Source organism: Corvus hawaiiensis, chromosome Z, assembly GCF_020740725.1.
Source record: "Corvus hawaiiensis isolate bCorHaw1 chromosome Z, bCorHaw1.pri.cur, whole genome shotgun sequence".
NCBI lineage: Eukaryota > Metazoa > Chordata > Aves > Passeriformes > Corvidae > Corvus > Corvus hawaiiensis.
In genome coordinates, this window is record NC_063255.1 from 19,910,206 (window position 1) to 19,924,877 (window position 14,672).

A 14,672-nucleotide genomic window follows, 5' to 3' on the forward strand; every position below is an offset into this window, starting at 1 on the left:
TTTAATTTCCTGGCTCTTGCTGTTCATCTGAGAGTTCCAGACTCAGTTCTGTAAGTTGTTTGTTGGAAGCAAGTCACTAGGAGACAAGGGTTTCTTATACCAGTGAAGGATACTCTGTACCTCCCAGGATTGCTCCTTGTAGCCTAGACTCTCCCTCTGGACATAGTGAGGTGTGAAAATCCTCAGGAAAGTAGGGCTATGCTATATTCTTCTGTGCAGAAATAGCATATGGGAGAATAGCCAAGAACATGGACACATAAAGGCATAAAAGCATAAAAAACATTTCTACATTTTCCACTCCTTCAAGCCCTTCTCCATATCTGTATGAAGTAAGTTATACTTTAGCTGCCTATATATCAACACCCAGGTAAAGGAATAAGGGAATATTGCTCCAAACTGACTGAAAGAAAATGCACAAAAAATCTCAAGCAAAATACATATCTGCACAAAGATCCTTCCTTAGTTCTATGTGAAAAAGTCGAGGCAGCTGTAGTTAAGAGAAGATACAGACTTTTAACAAGGACCACAAGTTGGAAGAGCATCTTGACAAGTCATAAAACTTTACCAGATTTCTGTGGTGATTCCTGTGCAGTGCTATCAAAAAAAAGCTTTACTTAAGAGCATTCAATGCTGCTGACACAGAAGGGACCAGGACAATGTCAGGGCAAATTTCTTATGGGAATCTCACCCACATTGTCTCAGTGGGGATGGCTGCAATTGTGTGTTTAAGTGATCCTATTAGGGAGGATGGGATCTTCTGTTCCATGTATTTAAATGCTGGACAAACCATGAAGATCACCAGATTGCTTTCTGAGGCACCATTCTACAAATTTTAGGTGAAATGGAAAAAAAAAAAAATCACTTGACTGACAGCGGCAGCTTGCCTTGTATCTGGTTCACATCATGGGTGGTCAAACTATTGTGAAAAATGTGTGTGGCTTGAAAGTAGCAGAAGTGTGGCTTATTTTCCTGTGTATACCCTAAAGTTCTGACTTTCAAGAAATACGTGCAAGGAGGTCTGCTGAAGTCAGAAACAGCAATACAGCAACCTCCTCCTTTCTGGAAAACACAGAATCATAGAATTGTTTTGGTTGGGAAAGACCTCTAAGATCACTGAGTTCAATCATTAACCCAGCACCACTGTGTTCACCACTAAACCATGTCCCCAGATGCTACATCCTTGATTTTGAATACCTTCAGGGATGGTTATTCCATCACTTCTTATTTCCAATATCTGACCACCCTCTCAGTGAAAAGTTTTCCCAACATCCAATCTAAACCTCCATTGTGCATCTTGTGGCCATTTCCTCTTGTCCTGACAAATTGAGGACCCACAAAAAGCTCTTTTCTTACTGTCTATATTCCTTGATCTTCTCACCTTGGCTGTCATAGGCATGTGATATCTGTTCTGACAGTTCAGGCATTTGACACCCCATTCATGGTCTGGCCCAAGATAATGTAAAATTCTCCGCTAGATTAAGGAAGGCCTGCAGAATGTACTCACTATAAGTTTCTCTGTATGTGTGTGTGCTTTTCCGAATGTACAGTTAAATATATAAGCTTTCCCTTACTGATCAAACTTTATTCTGGACTGACAAGCTTCCTAGGCACTTGGTTTATGGCTATTTCTTCTGTTTTCAGTGTTAAATCAATTGACAGCCTTGGGGTAGGAAGGAATTGTGCTAAAGAAGAGGTCACTGCTGAGTTTTCTTTGTTATGTTTGTATTGTTTTCCTAGTTAGTGTGAGGGGATGCCAATTTTTAGGGAACAAAAAACAAGAGTAAGCTTTAAGATAAATACATGTCTTAGAAATCCTCAGAAGAGCAGCAGAAGGAAAAAATAGAAAGAATTCTAATATTTATTAAGGAATAGAAGTTTTTAACATAGAGTTGCCCAGAATAATTTGGCTTGGCTGCCTGATCATAAACAATATTATTTTCTGGCCATATCCAAACCACAATGTTGAGGTACTAAAGAATGAGCTTTCTGCCACAAAGAGGGAAATACAGCAGGACTGGTATGGAGTTATTAATCAATCAACAACTAATGTTTTTGTAGCTCTCTGCCTCTTCCTGACACCACCAATTCTACAAATTTATACAGTGATTTTTTTTTATTATAATTATGTAGTAGGAAACCAGCAAGGTAACATTCCCCTGTGTTGTCATCTAAGATCTGGTCTTAACAATATATTTATAAGGACAAACAATTAGCCTGAGGATTTCTAAATACTAAATATCTTCTTGTGAAATTCAAGATAGTTGGGGTTTTTTTTTAAGCTTGTTACTCAGCTTTTTGAATGTAGATCCTCATATGTAATATGAAAAGTGTTCTGAAAATGTTCTAGAAATTTGGAGCTATACTAAAGGATATAATGGCTCATCCATCCGGCTCCTTCATCAGCCTGTGTTAGCTCCAAATGCTCCAGAGGAAAATGAAAAAAGACCAAAATTATCAGAAGCAGTATGTTCCAAGATACACATCATAAACCACAAGCGGATAAAATGGTACTCCAATATGTAGTTGTTGTTTTTTACCATGAATTGCAATACTTCATTTCCTCAGCTGTTTTTTTTACACTTAATATTTAATTCATAAAAAACATGGGCATAATGACTGCAACTTACTGTCCATTTTTTGTGTTTAAAATATTTTTTAAAACTATTCTAGACCATGTAGCTGGTGTTTAGCATCCAGCAATGGCTGGCATAAAACATTTGTGAAAATGGTATATGAAATCAGGGCATGTAAAAAGTGTGCCAGATTCTGACAAGGTGTTTGAATACTTAGAATCATTGAATCATAGAATTTTTTAGGTTGAAAAAAAGCTTTAAGACCACTGAGTCCATTGAGATCATCACTTTCCTGTGCAGTCTGCCCCAATGTTTTATAACCGTCTCAGTGGATAGATTTTCCCTAATATCCAATCTAAACTTTGGTGCAGGTTGGGGAAATTTCCTCTTTTTTAAAATTTTTTCTTATGGTGGGGAAGAAACTGGCTCCCACATTGCTACAACCTCCTTTCAGAGGGCTGTAGAGAGGGGTGTGGTCACTCCTGAGCCTCCTTTGCTCCAGAATAAACAACCCCAGCTCCCTCAGCTATTACTCATATGACTTATTTTTCAGACCGTTCCCCAGCTCCATTGCCCTCCTCTGGGCACGCTCCAGCCCCTCAATGTCCCTCTTGTCATAAGGGGCCCAAAACTGACTCCAGGATTCAAGCTGGGGCCTCAGCAGTGCTCAGGACAGGTGTATGGTCACTGCACTGGTCCTGCTGTCCACACCATTGCTGACACAAGTCAGGTGCCATTGGCCTTCTTGGCCACCTGGGCTCATGTTCAGCTGTTCTCAAACAGCACCCCCAGAGACTTTCCCCACTGGGCAGCTTTCCAGCCACTCTGCCCCAGCCTGGAGCTGCAGGGGGTTGTTGTGACCCAAGGGCAGGATCCAGCACTTGGCCTTGCACCTCACACAATTGGTCTCAGCCTATCTATCCAGTCTGCCCAGCTTCTTCTGGACTTAATGAGACACAGACTGCATTCCTATTATCTTATTAAACATCAAGGGACTCTCGTTATCTTTATTTCACCCTCAGTATCTTCTATTTCCAGCAGACATTTGGTGTAATGAAAAATCAGAAGTGGAAGTAGAAAATATTCTTACATTCTGAGATTCCTTTTCATACCAGGTAGAGCTGTCTATGTTCATGATCAAATTGCTAGCAAAGAAGGAATCTGGAATATAACAGAAAGTCAAACCTTACATTATGAAACTGAATCAAAGCTTCTTTGACACTTGAAGAATATAGATTAAATGGGATGATTTTGTTAAACAAAACACATACTGGAGTGTTGGGGAAACTCAAAAAGTCACATCTGGGTTTCAGCTAATTTGGAGTTTGAAATGGTAAGTTAGATATGCTTTTAAACAAAGGAAAAAGCATCTAGGTTAAACACTGTATCAAATAAAAAACAAACACTCAGTATGATATTCACTCTCTTAAATTTTGTCTATCTAAAAGTGAGGCACGCATTTTAAGTTGATCATCAAGACACCTTCTGTACACAGCAGAGAAAGGATATCACTTCCAGATGAACAACAAAATTCATGAACAGCTAATGCATCAACAAAAAGATATCTAAGATGGGAGCGGGGAGATCAGTCACCCTCTTCCAGCAACTGTTTTTCTCCATTGACTGTGAAGAAAGTCTGGAATCGCAGTGTAAATTTGATGCCTAACGCTTAGACAGATAAAATTAAGTGAGATGAGTCCTACCCTAAATATCTACCACCCCATCACTTTTTTTCATGGTTGGGTTCATTGTTGTTAATGGTTGATTTCACTTTCAGCTCTTATATACTGGCAAATTGTTCTTACTCTCTGCTTTTCTATATATCAGGGAAATATTTATACAGTGTAAATAAACTTTTCCCAAATTACAGGAAAATAATTTTTCTGCATATTTTTTAAAGAGCTTACATAAAGCTCATCTAGTAAACTTAATCTCTCAATTGTTGTTGGAATGTTAAAGGAAATATGAAAAAAGGTGGATTTTTCCTTCTAACCTGTTTAAAAACTGTAAACTTGCTAAGCTTCTTTATTCCTTATTCACAGATATAAGCCAGAGTTCTCAAGGATTTGCTTTTCAGAGATTATTTTTGTCCTGAAAAAAAAAAAGAAAAAGATTCCTGTAAACAACAGCCCAGAGTAAATCAACATACTCTTTGGATTTTTGATTTATAGCAATGAACTGTTTTGTGTAAATCAACCAATGATCCTCAAAGAAAGGTGCCCTGAGGCTTTAAGGCAACTGAGACTCTTCTCAGAAACTGACTTCAAGTGAAGCAACCTGGTTGAAATATCATCTTCCCAGTTTGAACAAGCTTTTCATTTTTAATTGAAAGTAGGAGCACTGGGCTAGAATATAAAAGGCGTCTCAGTTCTCTGCCAAAGCCCCATGACACCACACATCAGCACCTTTTTTTTTATTTATCAATGAGTTAATTTGCAGTTTTGGAGGGGAAATGTGCACCTGGATGTATTCCACAGTGTTCTAACGTAAAGTAACCCCTGGTAGCTCCTTTTGCCAGTGGTTGAACTCATGCTGCTTAGTTTGTGATTAAGGTTCAACTTCAGTGTTTTGTTATGATGCAGGTGGACATAAGTGAGCAGTGGCAAGGATTACAGAGTAATTGCAAATGGGAAAATATATATATATATATATATATATATATATTTATGTAAAAATATAGTTTGTTTTTTTTTTTTTTTTTAAATATTTATTTTCTTTCTGGTGAAAGTTTGGGAATTCTTGCTTTCACTGGAACCCAAATAAAATTTTTGCTGTTGTGCATATTTTCTGTAAGACTTCATGCTGGGAAAATTATATCCACAGTAGTAGAGCATCAATGAGAGGCAGGGAAGCAAACAATTTAATCACAGAAAGAATTCATAGCAGGTATATAACCTATATAACCTTGTGCATTTTTCATCCCACCAGCCTGAAGGTTGTTAGATCTCAACTGGGAAGAACAAAAGAAGAAACTCTGTTCTGTGAGGACAGACATAGAGTTACAGAATCCTTAAGGCTGGAAAAGACCTCCAAGAACACTGAGTCCAACCATTAAGCCAACACCATCAAAATAACCACTAAACCATGTCCTTAAATGCCACATCAACATGCCTTTGAACATCTCCAGGCATGATGACTCCAAGAATAATCCAGGCTAATTACCCCCACATCCCTCAGCTGGTCCTGTTGGATGGTAAAAAATGTCACTAGTAAAAACTTTTCTTGAGCAAGTACTGCCAGAAAGAAGAAAACAAACAAAACCCCCACCAAACAAACAAAAAACAATCAGATGAAAAAAAAATGTATCAGAAACCGACAGGTTTTGGAAGACCACCTTCCTCTGTCCTGCTTTTAATAAAAACCTTAAATACCTTAAATACAGATTTTCAGAAGCGTATCCCTGATGAAGCTTATCTCAAAGCACCAGTCCTTCAAAGACCTTTTAGGATGACTTGCTGGGAAGTATGGAACTGTTTTTTCTGGCTGACAGTGAATTGTTCAAGTTGTAACAGCTAATGGCATCACTCTCAAATATGTGGTCCAAGTGGCCAAGACTTGCACTCCAGCACTGAAATCCTCAGATATTTTGTGTGGGCAATCCTGTTTAAGCAGTAAGGGATGTCTTTCCTTTGAGAAGGAAAAGTTAAAATGTATTACCAAAAGTTATATTTAAAAAAAGAAATTTTCCCCTGCAAAAGCATATATCAGTCACCTTATCAAAGAATTTGCAGAACCACAGATTTCAGTGGCTTCTTCCCAGATACCAAAAATGGAAGTGTATTCTGAAGTCTGTAATAATAAAGTGAAAATATAAGAAACAGGCTTCCTTCTGAAGCTTTTCCAAACAGTAAATACATTTACTTATCAACCTGCAGTATCGGATATACCTGCTCCCAGTGGACTCACTTAGTACCAGGAATTACTGCTGAACAGAAAGCTTATTTAATCTATTATGGGTCAGAATTTTTATCAAGCTGCTTAATTAGAGTTCTCTCCCTCTCTCTCCCTTTTTTTTTTTAACAGCTTAATGAGGACTTTCATCACTCCTGCCAAGATGAGTCGAGTGTTTTCAAGCAGATGAGTGTGATATAAGTAAATATGCAATATGATGTATCTTTCTCGTATCTTCCATTCAGAAGTAGGGTCAAAAGCTTCATTAATTCAACAATATTTCAGGCAACTGTTTAAAACTTTTAGTAAGGGCATGATAACAGACACATGATCTTTTTCAAGCTAGAGCCTCCTAAAAGTTAAATTAGATGTTTAATGAAAATTAGTCATCTAGGCTCCTTATAAAACTTTCAGATGGTTTTGTATGAAGTAAACCCAATTTTTGGAGTGTCTTTCATCAGGGAACTACTTTCACATAACATTTTAATTGAAATTATTTGGTATCAAATGGGAGAGGGAATTGGGAATAGTATGTCAGTTGTTCCAAACAATGACCTCATTTGTTATACGGAAAACATTCCTTGCTGAAAATACATGAAGAAATAATAGGACTACGGTAGGGTAAACAAGTAAGTCAGCAAGTTTTAAAAAATTACTAATTAAATTTAAAAAATTACTGTAATACTGAGACAGCTATCTGGCATAAATAGACTCCACCTAAATTATGGAAGTCTGAAAAATAATAGTAACTAAAGAGGATGCAACCTAATGGAAAGTGTCATCTGTGATCTGTGAAATAACTTGCTATTATTTGTAGCACGGTTTCTAACTCTGTGGCCTGGATTTGCTGAAGTTCTTGTAGGCCTGTATGGTGTGTGATCCTGCCAGGCAGGAGCAGCATCATGCCCAGCATTCTGTCACAAACTGTAAAAATGCAACTTTGCAGAGCAGGTTAAGTTTCAAGGCTCTGGGAAGATAAGCCACTAGAACTTCACCCTTGTACTGCAGCAACCTACCTCAGCTGAAGCTGTTGGAAGTTTTTGCTCTGCCAGACTTCAGCATTTCTATGCATTTCCTGTACAGCATCTTCCTTAAAACCCCAGAAGATGTAAATCCACAGAAGTCTATTTATTTTAGTGGTGTAACCCCATTGTATGCTCATTGAGAAACTAGTCCCAGAGAATTTCTATCGACTACAAACACAAAAGTAATGGGACAAGATCATGCTTTCCATGAAGTCAGTACAAATATTAATATTGACTTCAACACCACCAGCATTTTAATCAGAGGAGGTTTTTAACTCAGAGTTTCCCACTATCTTGAGAAATACTCAAGTGCAAAAAGATGCTATAATGAACAAGCTTTGCAAGATCATTCACTAACTAAAACATCATGTATCTTAAGAGAACATGGACCAGTTACAAGTATAATGTCTGTAAACAATATAAAACAGTCTAAATATTTATTGGTAAATACTCTCAAGATAATAGTAATAGAACTTTCTGATGAAATAGCCAAGGAATATAGATTTTAAAAAAGAAAAAAAAAAAAGGGCTGCATTATCCACATTTGATTTCATAGATTATCTGTAAAAAGACAGGTTGCTTTATGAGAAAGCAAAATGAGTCTTACATTTACATCACTGTTTTGCTGCTTTTTTCTGGAAAGCACTGAGATGGCAGGCTGTTTAGAAAGGAGAAGGAAACCATGTAGGTGAAAAATACATAGTCTCTTACAGGCAATCAGATACTGTTTATAAAAGTTTCTTTCTGCAGCTGGAAAAATATTGAGCTAAACCCCCAACCTTATTGAAACAGAGTCAAGAGATTATGAATAACCAGTCTCTAAGGAATCAGCAAGCATACATGGGATTTCTGTTTGAACAATGATCTAATCTGTGCTTTTATTACTTACTATTGGTAAAATCCTGGCTCTGCTAAAGTCACACTGACAAAACAAGTGATGTTGCTCCACTTTAATTATATTTCCCTGTCAAAATATACAGGATCATTCTGGAGTTCTGGAGGTGATAGAGTTTTGCTCATGTTCCCTAAATTATACTAGCCTGGATTAGTAGCAGTAAGATGTACCCCTCATTTATTTTTACTGATTCTGTAATAAAGGACCAGAAGAAAATAGGGTGCATCATATTTGGGAGATAATTGTGATGCTCTCTTAAGGTAGAGCTACACTTTATTGCATGAAAAATACCCTGAACTCTTTGCAAATCAACATAATGCAAAAAGGCAAGATTTTTTTGGTTTTTATGACATCTATTTTCTATATTCAGATTACCATAAAGTTCTAGAAGAAGACTAAAATGATAAGATCTATACAAAGACCTTTTATAATTGGGGTGAGCAGAGACAGACACCCCAAGGTGTCCCACCTGAAGGACATAAATAATGAAAAGTTTCCTATAGACCACAAAAATAATTTGAAAATCTCGGTCTGTCTCTCCCTCAATCCATTCTTTTTCCACTAAGATAAAATTTCTCACTGTCTACACAGAACTTATTTGGTTTGAAAATTTATTACTCTGGTATGATTTGAAATGTCAAAAAGGTATTTAATCCCCAGGTATATGTATGACTGTAAGTGCTTTAGAGCATACAGGTACATGCTTTAAATGTTCAGGATGCAGGTATCCATTGATCAAATGAAGTTTTGCCAGCAGCTGTGTTCTTTCACAGAGATGACAATTTCCTGATAAATTCAAATTATACAGCATTTTGAAGCCTTTTTGAGATGAACAGGTCCATAAAATGTAAGACAATCTCAGACCACTGGTCAGCTGTGACATGGTACATAAAGTCACCATCCTTATGGCAACTGCCTGTAAAAATAACACAGGTCACATCAAAGTCTTCAGTAGCTAGTGACTTTGTTTACTTCATTTCAGGTGCCAGGGTGGATCCAGTCCAGCCCAGGAAGAATGAACTGGCATAGACGGAATGACAGACATTAGGCATAAGTACTTTTTATATCAAGCCTTTGGCAAGTTACTTGTTGGAAAAATCTGTTCTCGTGAACACAATCCAAAATCTGCAAGTTGTGCTACTAAGGCATATGATAACTTCTAATATCCAGGGATATGCTAATACATACCGTCCTGGGATATGCCAAACCATTGCCAGGATAATGGCTCATTCCAGATGCCAGTCAAGGTCCTTTTTGACAGCCTTAGGGCATTTCAGTATAAAAGCATCTTTGACTGGGTTATTCAGAGCAGCAGATCTTTTATCTTCCCCCCAACAGAAACTGTAAATAAACTTTGAATGAAAAGAGAATGGATGCATTTACTGTTCTGTTTTTGTTTGTTGGTTTTTCTGTGGGTTTGTCAGAATTTTGTTGGTTTTTGTTTTTAATCTCTCCACATGTTGCATCTAACAAAAAAACCCCATCTTCTTTCCTATTATTTATAGTCCATGGACACCAGAAAATAATAACAAACACAAACAAAACAAATACAAACATAATGGGAAAAAAATAAAAGAAAATGTAGAAATAAGGCTTTATAGCTTGTGTTGTTTCAGAACACTAAAGGAAGAAGGTTACTAGAGATGAAAACAACAGATGCCATGTGATTAGTTGCTACTGTGGGCAATTTTTCAGTGAAATCTTTAGGTTGGTGGAGATCTCTACTCACAAAGTATTAGCTAGTTCCCAATAATTAGATTATGTACCAGATAAATTGCTTAATGTATGCCTAAATGTTCAGGGAGTTTAATTTCTAATAGTGAAATATTATTTATTTATTTAAAAATGAAAGTTATAGAAACACTAAAAAATGCACAAATACCTGAGAACATGGATGTTCCATGAATTGCATGTTTCTCATAGAAAACTGATTGTAAAATATTCACAGATGAGAAGGGATAGGTGATCCTCCAGAACAACACAACTGATAGAAGTTCTGTCAGGTTCAAAAGAAATTTTGGGAAAAAAAGAAAAAAGGTAACCATGAAACTCAAAGCTACTGCAGGAGCTTTTACCAGTACATTGACTAGTAATTAACCTTAATTAGATTTAATTAATATCATTTAATATTAATCAGATAATATTAAGTATTAGAGTAATATTTCTTCACATTAATTAAGATGAATTATTAAAAATTGAAATAGCTTAAAAGAATGCTGAGCTGATTCATTCATTATTTAAAGATTTAGGATCAAAACTATATATTTTCCTAAAGTACGCAATAGTTCTGGGCTGCTGTGAGCATCCTATATGGTCTTCCTCTTATGACATGTCTGATGCATTAATATTTAATCAGAAGTTCAGTTGTGTACTCATACAAGTTAACCAGCTACAGACAAGCTGGTTTAGCCTCTGAACATATTCACTTGCATTCTGAAAGCGTGCGGTCTACCCAAACTGAAAAGTCACCTTTTTTTTTCAAGTCTAATTAAACTGATTGCAGGGACGGGCTAATGAGTCTGGGATTAGGTTACCTCTTCTGAGTAATGTACTCCATAAAAAATCAATTTACCTCACAATCAGTAGCACCTTTTGTATATAACTTTAGTGTACATTTCTCAAGAAATGCGACTTGGAATGCCTGTATAATGCAAACAAGCACCTTAGGCAGTGAATAAGGTCGAATGACCTTCACAGGAGGTCTAAGGAGAAGCAAGGTCCAGAACAACTTTCCCAAGTTTGACACTAGCACCTCACTCCTTGGTAATTTTTCTTCTACTTAATTTGTTTGGATTGGCACAAAGGTCTGTAGGAGAAACTTTATTGCCCATGTGGTACTAGGTTTCAGATTAGACGGCCTTTTTGTCCTTGACAGCAAGGAATGTCAAGGGAGCTATGAAAATATAGTACAGGCTTAATACTAGAGTTTCTGTGTGTAGTTTTTATACCCATACTCTCCTCAGAAGGTGAAAAAAAAAAAACAGTAGTAAAAAAATCAAGTGGTCACACAAAGAAAAGTTCCTCAGATAAGTTCTATTGACCTTGTTCTTGATTCTTGTCAGTTCCCCACATTATACAGTGAATTCTTCCATATATCTCTGGGAAATAGAAATCTTCACAGAGATACAGCATGAAGGAGAAACACTTAATGGGCCACATTACATCAAAATCTATTGATCTCCTTTCTTTTACTTGTAGGCATGATTGAGGGCTCAAGTAATTGAATTTTCCTCTTGTAGTCTGACATTTTATTTTCTAATTTTTTTTCGTTGTTCTTGAGACATGCTAAGCAAACAGAGATGAGACTGAAGCAGGGGCAGCCATGGCAAGGAGAATGGTCTAGGCAAGAAGAATGGTCTAGGCAAGGCGACCTGAACTTCCATTTCCCTTCCTGCTAATTTGGACTGCCATTGGGACCAAAACTGGGCATTGGCACCTTCTGGGTCTTTCCATGGAGTTGGCAAATGGAGAAAGCAGTGATTTCTTTAAATTGGAATTTAATCCTGATGATCACATCAGTCTTAGACAATTTCCACAATGCTTATAGAGACAAATTTGCACTTAAATCTTAGTACAGTAAATGTAGACATCCAGCAGAAATTACATAAAGACAATTTTCTATGACCAGGAGTCTCTTATCATCCTGTTACAAAGACCTTAGGCCAGAAATCCCAGACAGTTTAATGAAGTCATTTTGGAAAATCACAATATTTCAGAGTATCTTACTCTCCTTATAATCCATTGTCAGAGGACATGATTGAAGGTCCAGAGATGGGTCAGTTATTAGCTTATCAAAAATCCCTTTCATCGCTGCTGAGGATTTATAATCAACCAAGAGACATGCAGCTGTCAGGATGTAGCCAGCAACACATGCAATGCAGGGCTGGGCAGAATACAAATGATCATATAAGATCGATCAGATAATTTTTATACGATCAATCAGGTGATTTGTCCTTGCACTTGGTTGTTTGAGGAGTGTATCTACAGCCTTTGGTGATGCTACCAAAGTCCTTCTTGGTTTGTTTCTTTTTCTTGCTCCATCCCCTCTAAATTTTAGGTCCTGAGACACAAAATTCATGGTCAATGTGAGTCTTGCAAATCATTGTTCACATATAAAAGAGTCTACAAAATTAGTCCGCAGAGAACGAGTAATTGAAATAACTGACAATCACAGAATCATACAATATTGGGAGTTGGAAAGGATCCACAAAAGTCATCGAACTCCAACTCCTGCCCATGCACAGGACAACAGGAATAATGAATATATCTTATTTCTTCCATCTCTCTTTTACTCTCTTTTACTTTCTATTCTTTCTGGTTTTTTTCCCTTCTCTTCCTGTTTTCCTTCCTATTATGCAGTAGTTATAAGGCAATATTTATCAGCAAAAAACACAGCAAGGCTAGAGGGAAAATAAGAATGACCTTTAAAGTCATCATGGAAATTGTTTAGATAATTCAAGGATAAAGAAAGTTGGTTTGATTGCTGAGTGATTTGGTTGGGTTTGATTTTTTTCTGGAGTTTTGTATGTTCCAGGACTAACCTCTCTGGTCTCATGATGCCCTCAGGTATTGTAGTGAAGTGTATTTGAAATAATCTAGGAGGAATTCCTTGTGAAACTTGCTGCAGTGATCACAAGTGGTAATGGTAAAGGAGTGTGTGTTATTGTCTGGACTACGTTCTTGCAAATTCTTCAAAACTCATTCTCTGGCAGAAAAGGAATTTCCATTAAACTCATAACTTTGCTGTTGTTACTCTGGATTAATGATTTACTGACACAGGAAACAGAGGAATGGGACAGACATTTTCCAGGAGCAATGTAGGTCTTTGCAAACAGAGTGAGGGAAAACTCTCTTCTTGCAGTCCTCTCTTTCACTTTTCATTTCAGTCCATAAATATAAACCATATGCTTGGTAGAACAAATAAGTGGGTACTTTTATGACAAAACACCAATTAGTTTAAAAATTCTGTCTTTGTAAGGGATTTATTCGGATCAGATATGCTTCTGATAGGTTTACTTCAATGAATATGAAAAAAAGAAGGTATATCCAGTCAATTTTGTGTCCAGTTTATTAAACTTTTTCACTAGACAAATGAGAAAGAAAAGTATAACTTGATTTCTGTAGCATATCCCAACAGTCAAATTGTGCAGAAGAACCTTGACACAGAAACCAGTTTGCTTGGCCAACTATTCTACATAACTCTATCTCTCCCTAAATACAAAAAAAAGCTACACTATGTCATAGATTATTACAAATGAACTGGTTTATACACAGGCTTTACTGTGTTGGGAAATATAATATCAGACCCCATTTCTTCTGTGACTTGCATCCTCTTTTGAGCTCAACAGGACAAATTCTGTATCTCCTTTAAATGCCTTAATACCAAAATAATTTTATTTTCATGATACAATAATTCTAATATGTTTTCTCACTTAGACTTAAGCAATTTCTAAGAAACTCTTTTTCATCCTTTCTTATTATTGAAGTGACCCTACGATAGCTAAGAAAGATAGCTCTGCTGTTTTCTATCTTAGGCATCCTGGCAATATTTCATTATTCTGCTCACCCCCTTTTAATTCTGAAGGTACTCTATCAAAGCCCATTTAAATTTATCTCTAATTTTACTCTACATTCCTTCCATAAATTTAGTACAAAACCAAACCCAGCTAAACTTCCTACAGAAATAATTATGTAAAGTGACCATAGATCAGAAAATGAAGAATTTTTTTTTCAACAAAAGTGCATCATATCACATGTCTTCTGAGTCTTTTTTTTCTTTATTTATTTATCCAAATTTTAATGCTGTGATTATATTGCATCTGATAAATTGAGCATAAGGAAAATAACACTATAAAATTTAAATTTCACAACAGTCTTAATCCAGGTGACTACAAAAACAATTGGATTTAAAGTCACACAAGTGCTTTCAGGAGTTAGTAGCATGCTAGGGTAGCAGTTTGAATTGCATTTTTAAACATTTCCACACGTAAATGGCACAGAAGAAGATGTTGCAGGATATTAGATATATTTAAATCAGAAACTGCTTCCTTTTCATTTTGGTGGAAAGACTTACAACAATATTGAAAATGAAATTGTATCTTCTGAATTTATTTAATCCAAAAGCTAATAAAGGAACTAATTTCCTAAACTAGTAAGACTGAGAGTAGATAAAATCTGTTAACCAGTCAGCACATCTCCCTACAGTGGAGGATGGGCATATTTTAGGGAAGGTCCTGATAAGAAGCGTTGTTAGTATGGTGAACCTTCTCTATCAGTCTCCAGATTTAT